We start from the raw sequence: 7658 nt of genomic DNA, 5'->3' as shown, positions 1-7658 counted from the left end.
GACGGCAGAGGCCGCCAGAGATGAAGTTGCCGGCTGACCCAGAATTGAGGAGGGCGGAAACTGGAAGAGAGATGTCAGCGGCAGTAAGTGTCACAACAGTAATGAGTGGTTTCATTCAGTATTTTGAAGGGAGAATGACACTCACCATGGGACGAGGAGGACGGACAGGGCATACAGTGATGGTATGCCCCGGGGCTGCACAGTAGAGGCATAGATTCTGGGCCAGCCGTCTTTATCTTTCAGCCATTGAGAGTCAATATGAGTCCACTAGCCTGGGTTTGTTGGCTGGTTCTGGGGAGCTGACGGCTTCTGGTCGGCAGAGTGGTGGTCCCAAGCTGGTCTGCCAAAAACCTCTCGGAAATGGTAGATGAAGCTGGAATAAGACTGGATAACTGGGTTATTTTGAGTCCATATAGAATCTGCCCACAGTAGTGCTTTACCTTGCAGTTGAGAAATTACAAATGCTACCTTGGATCTCTCGGTGGGGTATAAGTGCGGTTGCATCTCCAAGACCAGCGAGCATTGAAGGAGGAATCCACTGCACTCCTCCGCCGAACCAGAGTAGGGCGCCGGCCTGGCCATGGGACTGGCGTGAACGGAAGGTGAGGAAGTGCTGGCATCGTTGACAGAGGTGCTCATTGGTGTTGGGGGTGCAAGTTGAGCTGTGAGTGTCCTACGGAGTGCATCGACCAGATCTTGAAAGGGGTCCGTGAGGCTCATGCTTGTGCCAAGCGGTGTTGGTCCGGTCTTCTGTTACAGAAAATGTGTGTTAGTAACACACACACACACACTTCTTCTTTTTACTTTCAAATACTCTACATTTAACAGGTTTTTACTGTACAATTACATTCCTGTTTCATCTATTGCAATTTTTCTCCATATATAGTATAATGTATAATGTACCATTTTTTCCATTACTTAAATTTTTTAATAAGTTTAAAGTAATTTTGAAATGAAATATATAGTACAGCCAAGTCAAGCAAGTGAAGAAAATATAAAAAAATAATAAAAACAAAGAAATAAATCTAGCAGCCACGTTAGCCTACTGTGTAGGAGCGAGGAATGTTAAAAAAAGAAAAGAAAATACTAAACCTTTAACTAAAATTAAAATCAAAAGACATGTTAATTGGTTAACATATGATATAATGTCTTATAACAGTGTAGTTATTATTCAATTCATTTTTATTTCCTTTTTAGTTATTGCACATCAAGTTAAGCTGATTTAAAATAAAAGTTTTGCTTTAGTGAATAGCTGAAATAAAAAGCTTGTTATATTTACTTTTATATTGTTGTTTTAGTTAAGGATAATACGCCTGGCTCTTATTGATCACCCAAACTGAGGCATTGTGAGCTTCTATGTGTGATTCACAGCAGACATCTGAAAGTCTTTCAGAGCTGAAGAAATAACATATCCAGTTACTGGTGCAACAGGAGTCAAGGAAGTGTGTGTGTGTGTGTGTGTGTGTGTGTGTGTGTGTGTGTGCATGTGTGTGTGTGTGTGTGTGTGTGTGTGTGTGTCTGTCTGTCTGTCTGTGTGTGTGTGTGTGTGTGTGTGTGTGTGTGTCTGTCTGTCTGTGTGTGTGTGTGTGTGTGTGTCTGTGTGTGTGTGTGTGTGCCTGTGTCTGTGTGTGAATCAATGATGGCACATGGTTTTGATGCAGACACATCTCTCTATTCCTGTCTGTGGTTTCTGTTCTCTCAAACTCTCATAAATTCCCCAGCATCAATGAACTGACACATTTATGTCTGACATTAATATTTAGTTCTAATATAAAATTTGGTATTTTAGGTATTTTTTAAATATATTTTTGTCAGCTTTGGTATTATTTCAATCTCAACATGAGTGTTATTTAGGTTGGGTGTACAAGTCCTGGGCCATTTAAATCCAACAGCTAACCAAATAAAATGCTCAAGCCAGATCCCAGCATGTATTCATATTTTCATTCACCGCGGTTAAGATTAGTACACTCTGTCCTGCTCACAAAATACAGGCTAACAATTTACAAGAAACCTTTACTTCTAAATGTCTTTCTGTGTTTTAAATGTATTCATGATACCTTGCAAAGTATAATTCACAATATATTTTCATTAAAACCACAGCTATAAAACATTTTACATGGTTTAATACTTGCATTCAGCCGTCACATGTTCTCTAATAGTATACAGCAGTTGAAAATCTCAGTTAAGAGAGCAGATTTGTCAACAATAACATACAAACCATTTTAGACAGACCGACTGTGAGCTCTGAAGTTATTAATCACATTATTTAGATGTTTTCTTTATAGAGCTGAATTCCTGTTGAAAGACTACATTACCCATGATTCTGCAGAGAAATCTCCACCAATCAGAGATGCACAAGCCTCAAACTGTGCCAGATGAACTCTTTAGCTCCACTGCTTAAATATCTGTGTCTATAATATTGCATAATATATAATATGCATAAAATATAGGCATATTTTGAAAAAAAATGCCTAATATATTGTTTCTACATAAATGTACTGTATATATATATATATATATATATATATACTGTACAAAAATTTATTTAAATAAATGAATGAATTAATACAAATAATAATAAAATGTAAGAAATAGATTTTAAACAGAGAAATCTGGAAATGTCCAGAATTCATTTTTTTTTCACTGTAAATCATAAGGTAATTTTTTTTCATTTCCTCAGACTGTACATTTAACAGTATTTTATTCTTATCTGTCTCAGCAGATCTATTACAGTTTTTCACTATATACAGTAAGGAAACTTACCGTTAACCAGTTAACAGGTTTCTACTGTTTTATATATACATTTACATTCAGTTGTTAGAGTGATTATCTTTCTTTTTTTTTTTGGCTTCTTATCAAAGTGTATATGTTGTAATTCATCTAGAGGTTTGTTATTGATTGATTGATTGATTCTCATACTGATCAGGAACATGAAAAGCAAGTAATAACTGGCGCTCCTAACCAGATGTTGATGTTTTAAAGCCGTCTGTCCTCATGGTTTGCACCTGAATGTCTCCTTATGTCTGCGTTATCAGATGGTTCGTGGTTTGTCTGCTGTTTGGGATATTTCTGAGTGACTCATTAAATCATAGGTCTGAGTGCAGAGAGTTTCTTAAACATTGTTTTAGCACAGAAGCGTGTCTCTGACTCACATCGACTAAAGGGCACCATTGAGAACCGGGAGCAACCCGCTGAACACATTTAAAATCACAGTCATATTTAACAAAGACAATCTCCCTTCTGTTTATTCTAAATCATACAAGCTACTATATGTAATATTTCCTTGCTGCCTATTTATTTTATACAAAAGGTCCTTCATGAGATTGACAGCAAACAGCCTTTTCACAGAATTCGGTTTAGAAAAATGAAATGAATGGAGCTACATAATTTGGGTAATAATGATAAAGCAAGCAGTTTTTGTTTCTGCCATTGCATGCAGAATTAGCTTTCATTCATGTGTGTTAACAGATAGTCGTAGCATGAAATGAAAGAGTGTTAAATCAAGAGTTTCAGACTTTTTTTTCTGATCTGAGAGGAAGATTTAGATGGTGTGGATTAGCTGTTCGCATTCATGAGCAGTTGTTAAACTAACACACAAACTCACACGGAGAGAAACAATAGTACTTGATTACAGGCATTTGAAGGGAATTTACAGGTTTATTTGAAGTTCTGTTAAAACAGTGTGTGAAAGCGACTCATTAAACTCAACTCGTACGTGACGAAAGAGCTAAATGGATTCCAACCACAGTCACAGTTTTGATTTGCTAGGAAATTTTGTTTTGGGGGAAAAAATGCTTTAGGAGTGTCAGGTTAAAACCATGAAATGTACAATAGGGCTGAAAAGATTAATTGACATTATCAACAATTTCAACAATAAAAAAATGTCTGCATTTTTGTTGTTGAGTAGTCGTTGGATTTCGATAGTCGTTGGCGCTGTAGCACAAGACTGTAATTCAGCTCTGCCCACCCAATTCAAGAGAAGAAACACAGCGATTCAGCACATTTGAGCGCAAAAGGCAGACAAACCCGAAGCTGCTGAGCGGCATTTGGAATGAATTATTAAATTAATGCTGCACCCTTTCATCTAGATAATGGAATAAACAACAAAAACTGACAGCGGTGAGAAAGCAGCAGTTAAGTAAGCATCTGATTACAGCGATGTGGATGTTTGCACAAACTCTGTAACGTTAGTTCAATACTCCAGTAAAGTCCAGTCACGTCACGTTTATTTATACAGTACTTTATGCAGCAGATAGCCTTAAATCAAGCAGCTTTACAGTGTCAAACATGAAAAACCAGAGTCAGTGTCACTTTCAGTTAGTATTACAACTTGATTTCCTGTGATAAAGCAGCTCTCCAGTGTGTAGTTAACTAGTGATAAAATCCTTTTATTAGTGGGGAAATATGATATATTATTTAATTAAAGTATCTATCTAATGAAAATACAGTTATTCATTGTTAGTTCATGCTAATTTACAGTGCATTAACTAATGTTAACAAGCACAACTTTTGATTTAATTTAAATAATGCATTAGTTAAATTAACATCAACTAAGATTAATAAATGCTGTAGAAGGATTGTTCTTGCTTAGATCATGTTAACTAAAGTAGTAAACTAACATTAACTAATGGACCATTATTCTAAAGTGTTACCATGTGATCTAGACTGATATAATCATTCATTTTCCCTATTATTGCATTATGTCACCATTGTTTCCATATGTCCTTTCATTTATCACAAGGTTTATCAGACTGTAGCAGATATGATCCTAATATTGCACTAACACTGATCAATGCATACAACAAAAACTTAAAAAAAGTTTAAACATCTGTCTGAAACAATTATAATCTCGTAGCATTGTTCAATCCCAGAATGCACCAGCGCTGCTTGAGCTCCTGCTGAAGCCTGTGCACTGTATAAACGGCAAATGAGCGGCAAGGAAAATAAACCTCACTTCATCGGGGGGCCGTGTATTTGTGATGGCCAGCAGCCCACGGGTTTGACTCTAAACACTCAGTGTGTCCCGCGTCTCGGTATGAAGTGGACGTCTGGGAAGTGTTAATGGACGGCTGATCCTGCTAATACCACAAACTGAGACTCGCTAAATAATCAGATTCAGAGTCCCCCGCATCAAACAATACGCCAGTGCCTGCTCAGATCTAAAACTGACACAGCATCTGTGCTGAAAAACGGCCACCCTCGACCACAAATAACACGTGGAGAGGATGTTAGCATAGCTTTAAAAACAGCTAAACCAGCCTCGGCCAAAACTGCTGGCTCTCAGCGTGATGTGTTTTTTAAGGGAAATGCATCAAACATGTTCCTGTAAGCTTTGTTTGTGTGTGTGTGTGTGTGTGTGTGAGAGAGAGAGAGAGAGTGTGTGTGTGTGTGTTTCATTATGAAGAGTTTTCCCCCAGATATCATACATTTAGGCTACACTGCTGTTTGGGGTCAATACATTTTTTTTATGTTGTTAGAAGAAGTCCTTGTTACAGTGTAATTATGCATTTAAGTACTGAGCAATATTAATTACTTACCATATGGTTAGGGTTAGGATTAGGGTTACTTGCATGTAATAATGCACAATTAATTGTTATTAATTATAATAGTAAGTGCATGTAACGTGCATTTATTGGTAATTGGTAAATATTATTCCAGTGTAAATCCTCAGTTTTCTGTGTGAATCTGTGTTAAAGTGTAATGTATTTCTGTGATGCACAGCTGTATTTTCAGCATCATTCCTCCAGTCTTCAGTGTCACATGATCTTCAGAAATCAGAATAATATGATGATTTACTGCTCAAGAAACATTTCTTTTTTCGTGCTGCTCAATATTTCTGTGGAAACTGTGATGTGAACATTTATTACTCTTACTTTTCATCAATTTAATGTGTGCTTATATTTAGCCTGTATGTTCATATTTCTCACAATGACATATATACATATATGTGTGTGTACTGTATGTGTTTTTTTATGCTACATATAATGTCTTCCATTATTACCTGATTTTTTGGGGTGAAATGTGATTTTTCATTAGGTTCATAAAGTCATCTGCAGTTGTTGAAAAGCACTGAATTAAAAGCTTCTTTTGTGGACTCCTCTCCCTCAAAGAAGTGTCGAATCCCTTTGGTTTCTGTTGCTGGAGACGGCGTTTTTCTTGCGGTCAGGTCTAGTCCACGAGGGGAAAGAGAAGAGGTTGCCCTGTGCAGTTAAAAAATGTTTAATTTCCAGTTTTGGAAAAGCCAGGATGTGGCTTCAAATGAGACAAACCGAAGCAAATTGTCCTTCCTTAGCTCATTTTGCATTAGCGCTGCACAATTTGTCAGGGAAAACGAGGCTGATGGTTTGGAGGAACTCAATGGTTCACAGCGCACACGTCTTCAGAGAGACCAAAGAAATGATGCAGGAACATAACAATCTCATGTTGAAGCTCATCAGAGCGAGAGGAGCGAGAGCAGCGCTCCTGTATGTGCTCTTGTGTCCACAGTCGCAGGGTTTGCTGGTGTATAGATGTCCTCAGTGACACTAATGAAAGAGATAGGTCTCATTTCATTAAGACAGCTTCACACGATTAATAAAACAAGCATATGTTTGACTCTTCCGACTGAACATTTCCCATCAGTGTGACGCTGAATCTTCTCACTGAGCTCAGTGACACAAACACTTTGACACAAGGAAGAGAAGAGCCACGTCTTGTTCAGCAGATGCAAATATTTCTGACAGGCTTTCTTGCAGTGTATAGTTATTATTAATCATCAGAGACTTTTGTTGGGTTTGTTCAGCTCAGTGTAAATCTCTAGTCTCACATGGTCCATTCATCTGAATCACTACGAATTTGCTTGTCTAGTACATTTGTCTCGATTTTTTATATTTTATTTTATTTTATTTTATTTTATTTTATTTATCTATTTATTTTTTATCTCATTATTTCACTTACTTGAAGCAGGCAGTTTTAACTCATTTTAACTCATGATTAAAATGTCACTTTTTAAACTTTTTTTTTTTTTTACAAATGTTATGGTTTTTTTATTTAATACATACATATATGTCATAATATTATTACAGTATTATAGTCACTATATATGTATAGTGTTAAATTTTTTATTGTATTTTTATTTATATTTAATTTTAATTTGTTGTTATGTTATTTTATGTTTTGTTATGTTATGTTGTTTTATATTATGTTATGTTATGTTATGTTATGTTATGTTATGCTTTGTTGTTATATGTTATGTTTTGTTTTGTTTTGTTATTTTGTTATGTTATGTTATGTTACGTTATGTTATTTTATGTTATTTTATGTTTTATGTTATGTTATGTTATTTTATGCTATGTTATTTTATGTTATTTTATGTTATTTTGTTGTTATGTTATGTTATGTTATGTTATGCTTTGTTGTTATATGTTATGTTATGTTTTGTTTTGTTTTGTTTTGTTTTGTTATTTTATGTTATGTTACGTTATGTTATTTTATGTTATTTTATGTTTTATGTTATGTTATGTTATGTTATGCTTTGTTGTTATATGTTATGTTATGTTGTTTTGTTTTGTTATTTTGTTGTTATGTTATGTTATGTTATGTTATGCTTTGTTGTTATATGTTATGTTATGTTTTGTTTTGTTTTGTTTTGTTATTTTATGTTATGTTATGTTTTGTTA

At 35.4% G+C, this 7658-nt stretch overlaps 1 protein-coding gene across 2 annotated transcripts in view; it reads left to right on the top strand.

Annotated features, from left to right (window-relative positions):
- LOC113066332 (piezo-type mechanosensitive ion channel component 2-like) overlaps positions 1-7658 on the top strand; it is a 113548-nt gene that overhangs the window by 10340 nt on the left and 95550 nt on the right. The window lies entirely within an intron of this gene.

This window comes from Carassius auratus, chromosome 49 (assembly GCF_003368295.1).
Source record: "Carassius auratus strain Wakin chromosome 49, ASM336829v1, whole genome shotgun sequence".
NCBI classification, from domain to species: domain Eukaryota; kingdom Metazoa; phylum Chordata; class Actinopteri; order Cypriniformes; family Cyprinidae; genus Carassius; species Carassius auratus.
This window is presented reverse-complemented; position numbering and strand designations above follow the sequence as displayed.